Genomic DNA, 21,025 nt, shown 5'->3' with positions numbered 1-21,025 from the left:
TCAACAGTTCATTAAGCCAACCCTGTGCATTTCAATCTAATTAATATTTGGGGTTTTGATGGAGGGGGGGGGGAGTCCATTGGCCTAGTGATTTATAAACAGCAGTGGTGGTAGCTGATATGGTAGAATGTACAAGTGGTTTGTGTACTCTTGTTTGTGAGTCATTCTACTGGCAGACACATTGCTTCATTTTTGTTTTTTGTTGAGGCTCGTGGAGGAGCTAAAACAAAGAATGGATCAGAACGTAACAAAACTAAAGGAACAAAGAAAGAGAAAGAGAAAGAGAGAGAAAGAAAGAAAGAAAGAAAGAAAGAAAGAAAGAGGGGGCAAACACACCAACATGAGGGTTGGGTGACAAAATAGATGGAGAGTGGTATCAATAAGGAATGTGGGGAAGAATGAGGGCTGGGGGGAGGGAGGTCCACAATTGGTTGACAAGACAGACACAGAAGCAAATTCTCGGGGAGGAAAAATTGGAATGAGGTGGGCTTGGGGCAGGTTAACAGATGTATGAAAGATAATGCTTTTTGATGGGTGATGATGGTGCACAGCTGTTTTGAAGATCTAGAGGGAAGAATGAGATTAAAAGGAATGTGGAAGTTGGTTCCACAAGTGGGGAAAATATGGAATGTATGAAGAGGTGAGCAGTGTTTATAGATTTTGGGATTTTTTACCAGGATGGGGTTGCTGGCTGATCACATGTGCCCTGGAGAAACCTGGGTGGTAGAGGGAGAAGTGGTTCGGGAGGATGGGGTGGGGGAGGGGACAGAGCATAAAAAGAGCAGAGGATGCACGACCAGGCAGGAAGCAGTCAAAGACAGCGAGACCACCATCCTGTCTTCTTTGGCCTTTCTCCCTACTGTGACAAAATCTACATTACTTCACAGGTTTGGAGATATCCTTAACTTTCCTGCTGTCATAGTAGTGTTGTTTTGCTATCCAGAGTTTACTCAACACTGCTACTGATGATTTCAACTGCAAGGAGAGAGTTTAATAGGCAGAAGGTAGTGCGTGCGTCTGAGTCAACGTTAATCACAATCTTTATGAGATTACTCTGATTTTTATCTGCCTATGTGAAGTGATGGTCTTGGCTGCTTGCCATTTGTCATCCCTTTTGAGATGAGTTTGAGGATTAGTTCAGCTCTAGTTAAAAAAATTAAATGAGATTTATGATCTTAAGATTGGCAATTATCATGGATTTTCAATAATCTGATGACAATAAAGTGTTCTCCCCACCCTTCCTATCCCCTAACATAACGGTGGAGATAACATGATAGACACAGAAAATAGAAGGCATCACTTAATATCTACAAAGAGCAATGTCATTATGAACTTTAAATCAATCAATGCAACTTCTATGATTGCACAGACATCCCAAGCTCAATAATCTGAGAACTCCTCACTCCTGCTTTGAACACCCACAAAGGGCTCAAACAGCAAAACAAGACTGGCTAATCTTCACTCTCTGCAGATCTGGATAAAATCCCAAGCTGGTCCAACATGTGGAACATGTCTTTCAACCCTGACAAATCTCACACTCTCACCATGTCTCTCTGAAAGGACCGTCTAGAAAACCCCATCATCTACTTTCTCAACAATCCTCTTGAAGAAGTTTTTTTTCATTCAAGCTTCTGGGTCTCACTATCTGTCATGATCTTTCCGAGGAAAGCCACATTTCCAAGCTGGCCTCCAAAGCCAGTCACCGACTGGGAATCCTCCGTTGCACAAAGTCCTTCCTTGACAAACCTGAGCTCCTGACCATATACAAAGCTTTCATCCACAGCCTGATAGAGTGCTGCTCTCCCCTCTGGGCTGGTGCTCCCACTTCTCACTTTTTTCAGCTTCATGCTGTATCAACCAAGGCATTTAGAATCAATGGTATCTCCGATGTTGAGCCGAGTCTTTTGATCTCTCACTCTCTTACTGCAGGAAGGAAGGTCGGTCTTTTGTCTTCTTCCGTCTCCTCTCCGGTCTCGCCCCCCTGCTCTGTCTGCGATATGTCCCCCTCATATTTCCGCAGGGCAATCAAGGTCTGCCAGAAACCCCCTTCTGGTAAAACTACCAAAATCAAGAATCACTGCTCACCTTCACTCTTTCATTCCTCTTTTTCCCACCTTTGGAACAAACTCCAACACACTCTTCAATCCCACTCTTCCCTCCACGTCTTCAAAACAGCTGTTTACCACCATCTCTTAACTTCCCCATTCCAAAACCTCGATCTTTTCTTCCCCCATTAATCCACCCCAATCCCACCTCCTTCAAATTCCCCGCTTTCCTTCCCGAAAGTCCATGTCGTGTAAGGACCTGAAAGTCCCTGTAGTGTCCATCCTGTTTACCTTGTGTATCCCATCCCATCCGTCTCCCTTCCACAGATCTCCTCATGTCTCTGTTCCCCACTGTTTTTTTTCCTTCCCTCTCCCACCCCTCTTGTCTCATGCTCCCCTTGTTGTACATTATGTGTGTTAGCTCTCATACAAGTGACAGTGTATACAAAGTATTTTTTTTTTAATCACAGCTATAAGGATGTTTACTGCAATTGGTATTGCTAGTGAATGCCCTTGCCATGTCCTGAATGACCAAATGGGCTATAGTGCACTGGTGCCCACACGCCTAGTGGCAGAAACAGCAGATCTTGCTCAATACTGGTCGAAAATATTTAGAGGCTGATAACAGCCCCTGTTGTTTACAATGCCCAAAGAATGACCGAGAGAGGCAATTTTTATTGCATGAAATTGCAGCTACAGGCTACAGCACTGCGCTGCTTACCAATGAGACCAATGAGATTGTGGGTGCTGAAAGCAGGAGTGAGGAGTATCCAGATTATTGTGCACTCAATGCCCTTACACGCAGAAAGAATGATAACTATCAATGCTCAGTGTTCACAACTGTCACAGCATTAACTTGTACAACAATATCAGTCCACACAAAATGCTCACCAATTATTGCACCATCTGGCATTGTTATTTCAAAGCACGGTAGTGGGGAGCCATAATTTACACCTAAAAATACCTTCGTTACAAATTATGATGGGACGTTCATATATTATACCTTAATAAACTGAACACATTTTTGGCAATCTCAGACACCTGCCCCTTCCCTGTCCCCCCTCCACAACACTATGTAATGTTGGGTCAACCACCTCCCCCGTAACCACTTTGTGAAACAACCTTGACCTCCACCCTTCTTCCCACCGCTCCACCCAGAAAAAGCAGGACATGATACAATTCAGGTTTACGGGCATTCCCCATGTTTGCCAATGTTCGTCTTGGTGAAGTTTCTTTGAAAAAGCAGGTCACTAAATGTGCAAACAACTTAAAAAAAAAAAAAACAACAAAAGTGATCGGAATTTTTTGAATGGAATTACCTTTGATAGATGGGACACCTGTTTTGTATTCAAATAAGCAATAATGGTTTACCTGGCTAAAATAGATTAAAATGAACAAACCTTTCAATGCCGCATTCTGTAAGACAATGTTGCTTTGTATTATACACTTACAAAATTTAAAAATAGAAAACCTTTTAAAATATCAGAAAACGCAAAATGCAGAAATTGTTTTTATTACCGTCTCATTATAAGACGCATCTTACGAGTATTTATAGAGAATAATTGCCAAATAGTCCCATGAATAAGATACTCACAACCATCCAAATTAAAATATTCACGTTTAGTCAAGTGTGCGCATAGAATGAATAATTGGAATCTCAAAATATTACAGGAAATCATGTGATGATTTATTGTTTCATAATGCATATTTGTTTCAGTAATAACGTTGGAAAATATGTAAAACTGCAGTGTGCCGAGCAATTCATAATTTGCTAGGACACACATTTCTTCCCTTGAGAATCAGATCACCAGCAAATCAAAATCTGATCGGATGCTATCTGTTTTCCTGTTAGTAACCATGATGACTTATTCACAAGGAAAAATATAAAATACCTCGCAATTGAGTGGCTTCGGTACCTTTGCCCAGATCTCGATTGTATTAAAAAGTAATTTTGCAATGAATTGTTTTTTTTTTTTACAGGGTCTTGGGTCATTTCGGGTCATGGAAGAGCCGTCACATAAATCACACACACCTACAGACAGAGACATTAAAAACACTAGACTTGACCTTTTTAAAATTCAGACAAATACAACCTTTCGGGAAGTGATGCAACTTCCCAGAGCACTCTGGGTGCTGGTGACAGCATCTTGATATGGCACGTCACCTTTCCCTCTGTAGTCAGCAAGGCGATTAAAGACAAATCTCCCCCACGACATGGAAATCACTGAGTTTTTCTGTGCTCTGTCCTCTAAATGCTGAACATCACGTGAAGGAGAAACACAGACCACTATTAAAGTCTTCGGTATGGCTCAATCAGTGTCAGAATCGAACCGCTGATGGACTGGACTCAGAACAGACCCTCTAACCGCAATGTCACAAAGTCTGATTTAATTTACCGAAAGAAGGCTTAATGAGCTTACATACAGAATAAACGGTGATCCTGATGCAGAGGAAGAAATTCAAATGGAAAACACAAAACTATTTGCCATTTGCCTGGTGATGGAAAAGTAATATATTAACAACAAAATTTACGAACTACTGAGAAACAGGACTCAATGGCATTGAAACTTTGTGCAGCACATTTACGAGATATCTATGATCACAAAGCGATCGCCAAGAGTAAGCCTCCTGCGGCTTACCCTTGCCACTTTCCCCTGGCTCACAATCCAATTGATGGCATATTTTGTTGGGACAGCCATATGACCTTGACCTTCAGCATTTATGGATAGAGTGAAAATAAGGAAAATGTGTCCCCATATACAGTCTATCCATATAACCCAATATCATGAAAATCAGAGAAAAATTATTCAAGTGATAATCAAAAGGTGTTTTTTGTTCATTAGGTCAATCCAAAAAAATATGTAGATAAAGGACACTAATCAAATATCAGGTGTACAACTTCAGTGCAGGTGCAATATTATGATGCAAGAATATCTTGGAAGGCCAAGTGGTCTAAGATTCTGGATTGGCAAAATTGAGCGGACAAAAAACACGTGATTTTTTTTCAGACTGCCATGTGACCTTAGCCTTTAACTTGGAGTGGTATTATGTAAATTAAATGTAAATGCACCTTACGCTAGGGCAATTCTGTTCCGATCGGACAAACCTGAGTCGAGTTTTGGTGAAAAATGTTAAAATGTCCATAATTGGGTCATGACCTTAACAATTAGGTCAAGGTCAATAAATTGTCAACCCTGCATACTTTCTATATACATTATTGATGCAAAATGTCGTTCAGAAAGTCCTCGCTGGATCTGAGATAAAGCTCGGACACTGGCAGAATAAAAGTGAGAAAAACCTAAATGGTGGTTTAGTAGTTCTAGGGGACTAAGACCTTGACCTTTAACCCGGAATGGTATGATATAAATTAAGTGTAAATGCACCTTTCTCCGGGTTATCTCTGGAAGGAAATTTCGTTCTGATCAGACAAACCTTGGTCGAGTTCTGGTGAAAATGTTTAAATGTCTATAATTAGGTCATGGCATTAAATTAAGGTCAAGGTCAAAACAAATTATGTCAACTCCACCCATTTTATATTCATGGAATTGTTGAATTTCATTTTGAAAGTCCCAACCACCTCTGAGATACAGCTCAGAAATTGATCCATCCATCTGTCAGGACCATTATCTGTGCAGAGCGTTGGTGCTGCCTAAGCAGTCTCCTTGGCTATTGGGCACAATCCAGGAGAGGTCACCACTCTGACACAGTATACCATCAAGCTGGCACTCATTTTGCCAACTTCGGAAGGATGACAGGCAGAGTCAACCCCATCTGGTATTAATTCAACAGCTGAGCAGGATTTGAACTCAGGATTCTAGGATCCTAAGCCCACCACCCAAACCATGAAGCCAACTCCAGGCATATAAACTGATAAGCTCAGATATTGGGATTGTTGGGAGTGCAAGAAAAAAATAATTTTCTACATGGTGGTTTAGTATTCCAAGGGGGTCTAAGAAACTCTGGAGTACCATTAAAATTGTAGAAAGAAACCCCGCAACAGCTCTAAGCCTCCCCCGATCCCAGAAGGGGAGCTTTTACAAATGTATTCCGAAGCATAAATCTATCCATCCATTGGGACCATACTCTGTGAAGAGTGTTGGTGCTGTTTAAGCAGTCTCCTTGGCTATTGGGCACAATCCTGGATGGGTCGCCACTCCGACACAGGAGACCAGCAAGCTGGCACTCATTTTGCTGACCTCGGAAGGATAACAGGCAGTCAACCCCACCTGGTATTAATTCAACAGTCGAGTGGAATTTGAACTACTCAGGATCCTTGGATTCCAAGCTCACCACACTAACCATTAAGCCAACACCAGGCATATATATATATATATATATATATATATATATATATATATATATATATATATATATATATATATATATATATATATATATGTTCACCGATATATTTTGCTATTGTGATCCAGTGACAGAGCAAGGAGCAAAATCATTTAATATGTGCATATTGTTTGTAATATTTCAGTATTTGTGCAGATGAGATGTTTAAACCGAAGCAAATAACAAGGCAGAGAATCAACTTCACACGATTTGTTCAACCAACAATGTCATCGAGGGAGACTGCTCAAACATCAAGATTTATTCCTGTGCACACAAGCTGCAGCATTTTCCTAAAATGCCTTCCAACTACACTATTGCAGTTTGGAGATAACGAATACTGTATCTGAATAACGGGCTTGTTGCTGCATCTGTTTTCGTGTCATGTACTCCTTCGTGGAAATTATTAATTTGGACCTTGTGCAATGTAATCTAAATACGTGGTGAGCAGGATAGCTCAGAGGTATTCCCACTCGCCTCTGAGCTGTCTCGCATGGGTTCAAATCTCGACCCAGCTACAAACTGTAAGCTGAGTGTTGCGCATCAATAAATGTGCAGTCCGGCGGTTTGTTGCTAAGCCAGTGCATCCGTCTGCCAGCATTAGTTGTTAGATGTTAAAGATCCCACAGTGTGTTTTGCAAGGAGAAGGCGAGCTATCGCCACCACCCTGAACAAATTCCTACCACCTTAAGTCAAAACATTAGGTTCTGGTCAGCCAGTTCATGAAAGGCTTGGATTTAAAACGTTCCCTGGACAACTCCACAACAAAGGAAGGAATAATTGGGGCTGTAATCGGAGTAGAATGTGGTTTTTTTTTTTAAATACATTCCTGGTCAGCCGGTTCATGAAAAAGCTTTGGTCAAAAACGTTCCAACTCCACAAAAAGGAAGAAATAATTGGGGCTGTGTAGTCGTAGTATTCATAGAAGGAGATGGTTTTTAAATACATTTTGACAATTTTTGTACCTATTTGGTTGGAATTGCAGTTACAAGAAAAGATCAGGAATGCTGGAGTTGTAACATGAACAAATAATTTACAACGCAGGGCTTTAAGCAGTTTAATAAAGTAAAATTTGACGCATTATTTCGTCGAGCAATTCGCTGCGATGCAAAAGATGTATGCAGTGTGCTGCAATAAAGGGCATAGGATATGAAAATGACATTCTTATGCAGTTCTATAATGCATGAGAGAGGTTTGTGTTTTTGAAATTTGGCAGCAAAGTGATTATTTTTTTTTGACACGGCAGATTCCCATCAATAAATGCATAGGCAGAAATGACGTAGCTACCGTTACCGTGGAGTGATTTTCTCGTCTCTTTTTTTTTATGGAAACCAATTCTACTCAATTATCTTGTTTGACCCTCTGTGAAAAATCTATGATTTTGACAAGGCGAGATACACTAACACTATATTGCTTCAAACGAGGTGTTTTGATTATACCGCCTCATCCGAGCAACGTTTCCTTGTGAAAAATGTGGTGACCTCCTGAGATTGCTAACAAGATGGTGGGGGCAAACATTAAAAAAAAATTCATTACTTTCAATAAATTTGCTCAATATACCGTAGAACTGTTTTTTGGTGGAATATGCATGTCACCGGACACACCAGACCAAGCTATGTTGGACCAAAATTGGCCACACAGTGGACATTCTATTGGAACTACGTCGATCTGATCATCGGTTGAATGTTGGTCCGTAATCGAATTTCCAATAACTTATTCCTTGAAAGGCAAATTATCTATTTATTCCTCTTTGACTGTATTCTGTTTCTACAGGACTTCTCATCATCATCTACTTTTGTGGAAAGTCATGGAGTTATCACTGGCATCCGGGCCACACTCCAAGTTCATGACCTGATTCAAGCCAAACGACAGGCCTGGCCAGCTTGTTCGTGAAAGATTTGGAACATAAACCTTCCCAAGCTGATCCTCACAAGATGGGATAAATTGGAGCCATTGAGAGGTGATTGTAGTGTGTGTGTGTGTGTGTGTGTGTGTGTGTGTGTGTGTGTGTGTGTGTGTGTGTGTGTGTGTGTGTGTGTGTGTGTGTGTGTGTGTGTGTGTGTGTGTGTGTGTGTGTGTGTGTGTGTGTGTGTGTGTGTGTGTGTGTGTACATGTCCATCTACCTTAATATAGATTGTTCATTCTCGGATCCAATGTAATCTTTATACCCTGGCAACACTCTGCAGCCTAACTAAAGCTCTTTTTATTTTTTCCTCATCATTAAATTAGAACAAAGTTGTCTAACTTACAAATAACAAGTACAATAATGTATGGGTTATATTGTTGTAGATTTGCACCCGCCGGCGTTCGAACGACCGCGTCTAACCAATAGCGGTCGCTTCGCCCACCGAACGGACAATCCAGTCGTGACTTTCTGGAACAACGCCAGAAACCAGTCACGGGAGGGTTTTTAATCCTACCACGGCACAGTCCGTATTCTACTCGCGCGAAATAGTCAATCGCCGAATATCGATATACCTAAGTACCCGCGTGGGTAACCTACCGAGGGACTGTACCTCGGCGAAGGCCTGCTTGGACACGAACCGGTTAAGCGGTCTATTTCGTTCTGGGATAACCAAGCGGGTATTATCGCCAGACCTCGCCGGACCCGATTATATTTATCGGTTATTTAAAAACCAACTATATTCCGAGTGCAAGATGGGGCAGTTCAATGAGGGAATGGACGCAATGAACAGGTTTACATTCACACAAGGACATTTATTATAATAAAGCACATATGCTATTAAACAAGGCAAAACACGTATGCACCTATACAAGCAACAAAAGCACGACAAAAGAACTACAACCGTCTACTTATTATGTACAGTCACTTGCACTTAACAGCAGTTCCTACTTATTAGACGGGCCCACAGACACATGGACGCACACACACACACACACACACCCAAGAAATGGTGGCAGAGGCCTTTAATAACCAGCTCCAACTCGGAGGACAGGTGAGCTGAAACCCAGAACCTATCTCGAACCTCTCCACCTCGTGTGGTCTTCAAGTTGTTTGGACCCGGGCTCCAGAGAGAGTGAGCTGGATCCAATCGCCGTTAGGCGCGATCCTTCCCGAGCTCCCGCGAATCCTCCCATGCTTCTCAAAACGTGCTGGTGAGACGAGGCGCCGATCCATCCCGTCGATGCGTCACTTCCCCGAGAAACCACCTCCTGCACTTCTCAACATGTGCTGGTGAGACGAGGCGCCGATCCATCCCGTCGATGCGTCGATTCCCCGAGGAACCACCTCCCGCGCTTCTCAACACGTGCTGGTGAGACGAAGCGCCGAACCTTCCTGTCGATGGGTCGCTTCCCCGAGGAACCACCTCCACGAAGAGGTTAATGAGTCGCACCAAGCCAGGAACCAAAATGGAGAACAAAGAGCTCCACGAACCAAGAAGAAGAAGCCACCACTCGCAGCTCGAGCCGAGCAGGATAACAAACAGGGCAGCTTGAAGCAAAAAGCTCTCCCGAGCCAAGCAGAAGCCGAAGCTCACGGAACCGTCAAAGCAAAGAGCCTCCAAAAAGCCTCCTCCCGAGTCAGGCCTCAGCCGAAGCTCACTGAGCCAGCCGAAGCAAAAAGCTTCCGAAGGCCTCAACCCTAACCCAAGCCAAACAGGACCCGAAGGTCTGCTGAACGACTACTCTCTGCTGAAGCAAAAAGCTTACTGACCAAGAACAAAAAAAAGGATCTCGTCCTTATACTTCTCCCGCCCTTCCCTCGTGCTCCATACCCCCCCCCCCCGCTCAACCACGGGTGGGAGGGAGTTGTTGAGTCATGAGTCACGGGACAGCAGGATTGTTCTTCCTCTTCGCAGAAGAGGGGGAGGGATGTCTCCATTGTTCGTTCCCTAACTATTAAATCGATCCGCAGCGCATCTAATCGATTTCTGAACATTTAAGCAATGGAAGGTGAGCTATCTCGGAAACAAGCACTTATCGACATAGCTGAATAAAGGAACCTGAATGTTGTGCGCAATCGAATTCCCAAATTTGTAACAATATGTTGCAGCTGCAGGAACAATAAATTGTGTTTAAAGATTGTTTTGAGAAAAAGGGATGACATTAAGGAGGGAATTAATGGAGAGGATTCTGTGTATATCGAGATTAGATATTGTAGGAATTATAAGATACTCGTAAGATATTTGATAGGGCTCCTAAAGTGGTGCTAGAGCAGGAAAGATGGAATCATGAAGAATTCAAAAGGGCAATTGTTAAGGGAAGAGTATTGATAAAGGGGGATTTTAACTTGCCAGGGATAGATTGGGTCCAGGAACAGGGAAAGGGCAGAGAAGATGAGGATTTCTGAGATCTAGTCCAGGATTGCTTTTCACCCAGTTTGTAGATAATCCCACGAGGAGGAAGGAGTGCATTATTAGACTTGTATGGTGAAGGAGGTGGAGGCAGGAGAGCGGAGTATTTAAATGATCCCAATATTGTGGAGGAGGTGGAGGCAGGAGAGCATTTTGGTACAGGTGACCACAATGTAGTGGATACACTATACAAGCATGCTGACTAATGAGTTTGAGTTCTTCATAGAAGAGTAAGGTTATTAGATTACAGAAAGGAAACTTTGAGGGTATGAGGAGAGAGTTAGGTGCTTTGGATTGTGAGAAGCTAGCAAGAGAGCAGTTTGCATCAGATAATGGATAACCCTCAAGGAGCAAATGTTCAGTGTACAGATGAAGTACAATCCAGTGAAGTATGAATGCAGAGGTAGAAAGAGACGAGGGGTCTTGAGCAGGGAAGTAAAGAGTGATGTGTGTGTGTGTGCGTGTGTGTGTCTGTGTGTGTGTGTGTGTGTGTGTGTGTGTCTGTGTGTGTGTCTGTGTGTGTGTCTGTCTGTGTCTGTGTCTGTGTCTGTGTGTGTGTGTGTGTGTGTGTGTGTGTGTGTGTGTGTGTGTGTGTGTGTGCGTGTGTCATTGCGCCTCCTACATAACTCCAAAACCATGAATCACGCTCGTTTCCCATGGGGAGTACTTGACATGTGTCAAGTTTCAATTTTTTCCCCCATGGAGCGGTTTCAGAGATTGAGGTCCAAAGTTTTTCCTTTTTTCCAACATGGCTGCCACACCACGTGAACTATGACGTCTTACTTATCATTAAAACATTATCCATGAATAGTCGCACCCTGGTGAAAAATTTGTGTCAATTGGATAAGCGGTTGCAGAGAAAACAGATAAAATTAGCATGGACAGACACACGGACACACAGATTGACAGACGGACAACCAGAAAACATAATGCCTCTGGCGGGCGACTTCATCAGCAGAGGAATAAAAACCCTTTAAAATCTTGGTCCATGAGGAAAATGACATGACAACCTTATTCAATAGTTTTCCTTCATCATTTATACAGGAACAGTTTGGGGAATTACAAATACCTGAGAGAATCTATCTTGGAGTGTGGAAGTGGTTTTAGAGGACATCCAGGAAAGAGTGGAGGAAGTGAAGAAGCAGCGAGGGATGCTCTGAGTCGATAAAGCTCTGGGACCAGATAATATATATATACCTGGGAGTTTTGAGGTAGGTGGCAGAGCAGATAAGCAAGATGTTAACGGATATCTTTGATAGCTCACAAGAATCAGGACATGCACCGGGGGATTGAAGAGTATCAAATGTAATACCAATATTTATGAAAGGATCCAGAGAGGAATTAGGGAACGTTAGACCTGTTAGTTTAAATTTGTGGGGAAGATGTTGGACATGTTAATTAGGGGTCAGATGAAGAACCATTGAAATAAATACAAAGAATTAAAGGCAGTCAGCACAGATTCACAAAAAAAAAAAAAGAGATCATGTTTAACAAATTTATTGGAGTTCGGTGAGGCAGTTCCTAACTGGAGGAACAATGTAAGTGCAATGGATGTTGTACATGTTGACTTTTCAAAAGGCTTTCGATGAGGCGATGACTTGCGGAGTGGCTGATGGAGTATCTAACTGGATTGGAAACTGGATTAGTGATAGGAAGCAAAGAGTGGCAGTGAATGTAAGAATGTCTAGCTGAGAGATACCTAATAGTCATATAGTCTGTCCTGTTGGCTCAAAAGTCATAAAACTTGGAACTCAGGCTCATAAGCCAACTAATGCTGGCACATGATGTTTGTTTGGTTTGCTGATGTCCTCCTAAAGTAAACGATCAACTAATGTACTTGTTTTGCATGTGACTTAGGTGGAAGCTCCTCCAAGACCCTGAAATCAATGTCACAAAAGCCAACATTGTCGTTTGTATGCAGAGCACATTTTTCAGGAGATTTCCTACTGCCAAATATGTAATGGGTCAAATATCCCTTTCTATTTGCCAACTATTGATCAATCGATTTGGAATAGTTTCCCTCATACAGTAGATTGGAGAATTAGAGATTAAAATTACTGTAATTGGCGAAGACTCTTGGCTCAAGTCGAACCGTTCATCGGTTGTATCCACGGCGAAAAATTATGAACACAATCGGTTTTTTTTTTCAACATAGTCAAATTCACGAAGCTGAATACCATGATCAAAAAAAAGTATTTTTTTTGATAAGGGGAATGAATGCAACTCTCACACTATTCTCATAAAATGAATGACTTTTTGATACTTGTAAAAATGAATCTCATAAATTGAAAGTCATGAGACGGTTATATTTCCAAATGATGGAAATTTTGGAAATCGTTTTACGGGAGAGAATATTACAGGATTGTATGTGCTTTTGGGAACCATTATATATTTATATACACTTTACCATCTCCACGACCGACACACAATTTTGGATTAAATATTTATTCGTATAGACTTGACAATCTCCAATACCAACACACAACGTTGGATCATTTATTTATTCACATACACTTTGCCATCACCACTACATACCTACATACAGTACCACTTTGAATTATTTTTTTAATACATATGAACCCTACCTTCTCGTTTACTGACATACAACCTTAACTTACTTTTTTATACACACTTTACTACAACAACAACCAGCACAATCTTTGGATTATTTATTTACTGTCAGTCAATTATTTATTTACTAGCAAATACCAACCATCGCCTTCGCTGACGGGATCAACTGAGAGGGGCAGGGGGAAAGAGAGGAGGGAGGGGGAGCGAGGATGGGTGGGGGAAGGGAAGGCAGACGTGGGGTGGAGCATTAATTACGATTCATACTGTCTTAACAAAATGATTCTGATATGGAATAACAGTGAAGATGGAAACAAAATAATGACTGAAATCCATTTTCTACTGGTCATACTATATATATATATATATATATATATATATATATATATATATATATATATATATATATATATATATATATATATATATATATATATACCACCCAGAGACAAACACTGCCCGGACATGTCCGGAGATAAACACAGTCCGGAGACAAACACCACAGAGACACATCCAGACATACTGCAAATACCACCCAGATGCGTCCAGAACCAAGCTCTCTGGAGACAAACTCCCTTCCGGACATGTCCTGAGACAAACACAGCTCAGATACGTCCAGAGACAAACTCCTATCCAGACATAAATACTGCCCCGACATGTCCGGAGATAAACTCCCATCCGGACATAAATAATCCCCAGACACGTCTGGAGCCAAGCTCTCCGGAGACAAACACCGCTCGGACACGTCTGAAGACAAACTCCCGTCCAGACATAAACACCACCCGGACATGTTCGGAAACAAACACCGCTTGGACACGTCTGGAGACAAACTCCCATCCGGACATAAACACCACCAGGACATGTCCAGCGACAAGTACCACCCGGACTCATCTGGAGACAAACCCCGCCACAAAACCACCATCCAGACACTATGGAGATAACCACCATCCAGCTATGTCCAGAGAGAGAGAGAGAGAGAGGTGTGTGGGAGGAGGGTGCCGCACTGTATTGGGAGAGGGTAGAGCAAGGATGGGACAAGGAGAGAGAGGTATGTGGGTAGGGGAGTTAGCAGCAATAATACATTATGCTTTATGAACAACACACACACACACACACACATACACACACACACACACACACACACACACACACACACACACACACACACAAACACACACACACACACACACACACACATACACACACACACACACACACACACACACACACACACACACACACACACAAACACATAAATGTGCTTGGCCGATATCGACAATTTTTCGGGAATCGGCAGGTTGGAGTCGGTGTGATTACCAACTGCAGTACTTACTGTACACATCCCAGAAACCTAGAGTAGCTTTCACCGAAAATGAACGTTGCATTTATATAGACGTTTCAGGGAGATGTTCACCAACATTAATCCTTCTAAATGCCTGTGTGTGACGGGTGGAAAAAAAATTTGGCTCTGCAATTTAGAAAACAAGTTAATACAGAAAAACAGCTCAGAAATCGGGTGTTATCAAATATATTTTGCTTTGAAACTCATAAAGAGAAACATATAACCTTCGTAAAGCAAACCTGACAACCAAATTCTTTAGAAACAGTTGTGAGGACAAAGGAAAACCTGAGAGAACCTCCATAAGATACGGGATCAAACTTTGACACCACGGCACCCGTAACAGGCATGGCATGTCCACACACCCACGGAGAGTCTGTACAGATCCAAATCTACCCATGTATACCATGTCTGTCTGCTGCATACATACCTCTACCTTATAGTAACTGTTGACTGTAAATCTCAATTGGGATACAAACTCTACCACTATCGACTGACACGAACTGTACAGCTTGGTAAGTGGCTTAAGCATTCAAACAAGCACTACAACGGAATGCCTGGCTTGGCAAGCGATTACCAATTGTCGTCGATAAAATTATGCACCGGGAAACACCCAAGCAATGCCCTAATTGGACAAATGAACACTTTTCCAGTGTCGGTATTACTGCTGAATTCAAATGTTGAGATTAAATTTTGTAATTCTTCTTTGTGCAAGAGATTCTCGACGTTATCCCATGGGCAGAAATGAAATAAACCCATGAACGCTGGTGTCTGGGCTTTTATAAGCATTGCAATGTGCCTAGCGATTCATAGCTATGATGAACAGGCATTCAATAATATGAATGAGGACAGTGAAAAAAAAAACAGAAACTTTATTGTTCAGAAATCGTTGCGGCCTGTTCTAAGTCAAGGTAAAGTTAAGCACGTCAAAAAATATGGCAGCTTTAGACCTCAGCGAGGTTACCCAGGAAACGCCTCAAGACCCCAGACAGTGAGGTGGCTGAGGATCACCTGATGAAGGATATATTTAAATAAGGGTGTTACTTATCTTCAAAAGAAGTGTTTTAATTAACCCAAACATCCACTTTTCACTCATGAACTTCCTTGGAATTCCCTGAGTATGGAGGCAAAGTTTCAGGCTGTTAAGTTTAATGGTCTTGGAGTTATGGAGTAGACACACTGACTGACACACACACACACACACACACACACACACACACACACACACACACACACACACACACACACACACACACACACACACACACACACACACACACACTTATTGGTATAGATTTATATGCACACTTTACCATCTCCACCACCAACATACCATATTGAATTATTATCCCCCGTTGAACTTTGTCCGAACCCGGGGCTTATGGATTCGATCTCGATTTTCGTGTCTGTGTGTGCATGTGTGTGCATGCGCAAACATATCTCGGACATGTATGGACCGATTTTACTCATACATGCCACAAAAACAGCAAATGATGTTATACAGAAGCAAATCATTTTGTTTCACAATATGATCCAAGATAGTTGACTGGTGGGCATTTAAGTGGTTAAAAAAAAAGAAATTAAAAAAAAAAAACTTGGTGTCGAGCACGTCCTCAACCATTTCCAGGACATGCATTTACCGATCTTGTTCAAACTTTGCATGCCGATAAAGAGTGATGGCTCACATAAGGACCTCATTTATTTTTCAAGATCAGATTGAAGATGGCCGACTGGTAGGCATTTTGTTACTTAAATGTGTCCCGAACAATTTTTCAGATAAGCATTGTCCAATTTTGTTCAAACTTGGCACAAGTACAGGACAGGATGGTACAAAAGTGCACCACACTTTATTTTGAGATCTGATCAAAGATGGCCGAATAGTAGACTGGTGGCCATTTTAGTTATAAATAAATGTGTGCTCGCCCTTTAACTCCGGACAGCAAAATTACTAAAACAACGGGGGCTCTGACATTTTATGTCTTTTTTTTTACTTGTTTATTTGTCTACCTTTTACCTTTCTACAAAAGTTATTTATCATTTATTTATTTGGCTCGTTTGTTATTTAGTTACATAAATGTAAAATATACACGTCTAATTTTTAAGGTTCGGTTGCGGACCGTGTCCTCATTGATGGCGTTTACACCCTCATTTACAACCAATTCTATCCATCCTTTATTTCTTTCCTTATCACTTTATTCCCTTTCTTTGGTGATAATTTTCTTTCCTTACCTCCATTTCCCCTCAAAAAAATCAACCAAAACTTGCCTTTCAGCAGAGCAATATTTGTTTAAGCAGTGGCAATGCAAAGCTGTTCTATTTTGGCAGAAAATATTTTTTGGAATCAAGGTCCAGCTCACGAATGGTTGGTTTTCCCCTGGTTTCCTGTCTGGAAGCTATACCTAAAGGGCCTTTTTATCGGAATTTTGAACTCATTTGATCTTATCTTAGTTAACAAGGACATAAACTAAGGGCATGCTGCATACTCTTATGGCAGAGTAAAAAGAGAAGGGAAAAAGATATCTGCACAACTCAATGTTTGCATATATCAATACACAAAACATTGAGATATCTGAGATACCTGATTTCAAATTCTGTGATTCTGCTTTGATAACTGGTTCTGGAGTCTAATGCGACAAAACTACTGTTCTGGTGCTGTGCAAACCAAGAGGTGTTACAGTGTGGAACATACACTTTCTGAGAGAATGCTAAGTAATCAATCACTCATATTGTGTACAGCCAGGCACGTGGCTGTAGAATATTCAATCAAAGAAGAACTGATCACATATTTTACAAGAGAGTAGGCCATAGCTGATAATAAGTGGGATGGAAAATATAAGTGAAATATCAGACATATCTTGTTTTTTTATTTATTAATTGAATAAATAACTATATATTTGTGATCACATAGCGATTGCCAAGGGTGAGCCTCCCCAGGGGAGGCTTAACCTTGGCGATCGCCCCTGACTTACCCTTGGACAGCGATCCAATGATGGCTCTTTTTTTTTTTGGCCAGTAATATGATCTTGACCCTCAACATTTAGGGACAGAGTGGAACTTAACAAAATGTGTCCCTATCTAAAATTTATCCAAAAAAACTCAACCTTGTGAAAATCGGAGGAAAATTATTCAAGTTATGATCAAAAAAGTGTTTTTGGTTCACTCAGTCACAATCCAAAAGAAAGTAGGTCGAGGACACTTCAAATAGCAGGTGCACAACTTCAGTGCAGGTGCACTATTATGATGCAAGAACATGTTGTTAGGCCAGGCTGTCTTTGGGATTCCTTTGAGATTCCGAGACTCCGATAACAAAAATTGTATTTTTTTTCAGACCGCCATTTCACCTTGACCTTAAACTTGTAGTATGATGTAAATTAAGCATAAATGCACCTTACTCTAGGCTGAGTGAAATTTTGTTTCGATTGGACAAAATACTAGTTGAGTTATGGTGAGAAATGTCAAAATGTCTATAATTGGGTCATGACTTTAAAATTCGGTCAAGGTCAAAAAATTATGTCAACTGCGAAAACTTTTAATTCCAATTATTGATGCAAAATGTTATTCCGAAAGTGCCAGCTGGAAAGGAGATACAGCTCAGGTATTGGCAGAAAAAAAGGAAGAAAAACCTAAATGGTGGTTTTGCATCCTTGGGGTGTAAGATCTTGATCTTTAACTCGGAGGGGAATGATGCAAATCAAGTGTAACTGGTCCTTGCTCTCGGCTCTCTAGAGAGGGTAATTTCATTCCGATCATACAAACCTCAGTTGAGTTATGGTGAAAAATGTTGCAATATCTATACTTTGGTCATGACCTTAAAATATGGTCAAAATTATGTCAACACTGCAACTTTATATTCACATTATTGGTGAAAAATTTCATTCCGAAAGTCCAGAAATGTGGAGTGCAGGAAAAGAGAAAAAGAAAAAAAAAACCCTAAAGGTGGTTTAGTACTCCTAGGTGTCTAATATACTCTGATGTAACATCAAAAAATAGGGGCAATACCCCTGGGCACTAACCTGGAAGAATAATGATACCAAGGAGGAAGTCAACGTGGGACAGAATCAGAAAAATGTACCAATGAACCAATGTTAGAGCAAATGTGTGTTGTTTCTGAGAAGAAAGCAAATGCATATTTTGGGGCCAATCGGATGTAACCTCTCCGAACCCGATTTTTTTTTATGTTGTGAACAATCTTTGGTACATCATGGGTGATGAAGGTGGTGGTAAAGTTTCATCAGAATTGTGTGTGTGTTTAGTTTCTTATAAGACAGCAAATACCTCTTGGGGGGTGACCCCCCCCCCTGGTAGACCCACTGAGTACCCGATTTTTTTTTTCAATCGTGTGAACAAACTTTGGTACATCACAGGTGATGAAGGTTGTCATCAAGTTTCATCGGAATTGTGTGTGTAGTTTCTAAGAATAAATCAAATACCGATTTTGGGGGGCAACCCCCCATAGACCCCGCTCGACCCAGATTTTTTTTAATGGTATGAACAAACTTTGGTACATCGTGTGTGATGAAGGTTGTGGTCAAGTTTCATCGAAATTGCATGTGTTCGGAGACGAAAGCAAATAGCTATTTTGGAGGGAAACACCCGTAGACCCTGTTAGGGCCCAAATATTTTCATGCCATGAACAAACTTTGGTACATCATGGGTGATGAAGGTTGTGGTCAAGTTTCATTAAAATCGTACGTATAGTTTCAGAGTAGTTGCAAGTATTTGTGGACGGACGGACGGACGGAAAGACGACACGCCATTCCATAAGCTCTCCAAAACTACGTTCCAGGTGAGCTAAAAATAGGGGGCACTAATTGTAGAAACAAACCCTACAACAACGATAAGCCTTCCCCTATCCAATTGGGGGATGTTTACTGATCGGGTATGGTAGCACATGTAGTGTGAAACACGTGCAATGCTGGTGTTCGGTTCATTACCATTTAAGAGTGAACAGATATATCAATTAAATGAGATGTCAACTTGACAAAGGTGAAATGGGTCAAATGCCCTCGTATTGTATGTTTCTACTTTCTTTTCACATACCATCGTGCACCCTTGTTCTCCAAGTTTTCATTTAACTTTTATGTCTTTCACAATTGTGGAATCTGTCATTCGTGAATCCTGTAGGTGTGATGAGTCCTTAAAGAGTGTTGTACTACAAGCATAATTTAGCTAAATGTCCATTACAGACTTCAATTTTATGGAATATTTTTGCAATACCGTACCGTGCGACTATTTCATGAGATTAAAAAAAATACAAGACGTTAACATTAACATGAGATTAATCGTAATCTCCACCTATAATACTTGTTATGATGTTTTATAATGTATTGTTGCGGAAATGGCTCCTAGAGGGTTAATCATGCTTCATATGGAGCATATATTTCCTTAATGAATGTCTTGAGTCAGCATGAAGTGATTCATCGTGATATTAGAAATGTGTCGCTTATAATATGTCTCGACAGATGACGTCTCCATATCCCCAGTGTCTGCGTCTTAAAACCGCCATCCCTATGAAACTTTTATTTACTGTTTTACCCTCTGTACTCTGCACTTAAAAATTGAAATTGTGTATTTATATATGCTTCAAAAATATCCATTTGCTGATATCCAAAATATCCAAAAATATCCATGTCTGCCTTCAAAAACGAAAATAAAATACTACTTAACCAAATCCAACCAAATTATGCATGTTTCCTAAGTAAGGTTTCTCCAATCTAGGTTCGTCCTGATGACTCCGTGTTTGCTCTTTACTTCCTTGGGTTCCTTCTTGGTCTTCCATTTCATTTTGTTTCTACCATATCCTGATGCCTTGCAGAGTGTGCTTCCCCACTGATGGACCTCTTGTACAGGTTGCTGTGTTCGAGCCTGGGGAGTATCTGCTGAAATATATCTGTCCGGGTTCTTCCCAACATCTTTGTTCTTTGTTGCTTTCACACTTCTTTCTCATTTTGTATTTTCACAATTCTTTATTCATTTTCTTTTCCTCATAATTCTCTTTTTCATTTTTTCAGCTTGCCTGTTCGAAGAACAGAGAGCTATAGCGATACCCCCGGCGTGAGCATGAGCGTCAGCGTCAGCGTGAGCATCAGCATCAGCGTCAGCGTGAGCGTGAAAATGTTAAAGTTTTTGGTGCAAGTTATTTAGAAGCTTGCCATTCATTAATGTGTACTCGGATGTTGATATTTGAAAAGGAGGTTCCTTTGGGGTGTATTATTGATGGAGTGAAGTTGAAATTAAAAAAGAATTTCAAATGTTTTAATTGTTTGACCTGTTTTGAACTTAACTTTTTTGTAGCACATCAACGTTAAAGTTTTTGGTGCAAGTTATTTTTTAGAAGCTTGCCATTCATTTAATATGTGTACGAGGATGCTGATATTTGGCATGGAGGTTCCTTTGGGGTATACTATTGGTGTAGTGAA

General features: G+C 41.1%; 1 long non-coding RNA gene across 2 annotated transcripts in view; it reads left to right on the top strand.

Annotated features, from left to right (window-relative positions):
• LOC147024195 (uncharacterized) overlaps positions 1–20,822 on the top strand; it is a 67,207-nt gene extending 46,385 nt beyond the window's left edge. Inside the window, exons 1-3 of one of the 2 annotated variants that reach the window (XR_015058808.1) lie at positions 817–887; positions 8,157–8,343; positions 20,618–20,822. This is a non-coding gene — a long non-coding RNA (uncharacterized LOC147024195). Of the gene's footprint in view, positions 1–816; positions 888–8,156; positions 8,344–20,617 lie in introns of those variants that run through there. The other variant, XR_015058807.1, reaches the window with a different exon arrangement.
• The last annotated feature ends 203 nt before the right edge of the window (positions 20,823–21,025 follow it).

This window comes from Eptatretus burgeri, chromosome 6 (genome assembly GCF_056783735.1).
Source record: "Eptatretus burgeri isolate ZD-2024b chromosome 6, Ebu_testis_v1, whole genome shotgun sequence".
Classification (NCBI taxonomy): Eukaryota; Metazoa; Chordata; class Myxini; order Myxiniformes; family Myxinidae; genus Eptatretus; species Eptatretus burgeri.
The sequence above is the reverse complement of the archived record's forward strand: the minus strand, read 5'-3'. Positions and strand labels throughout refer to the sequence as shown.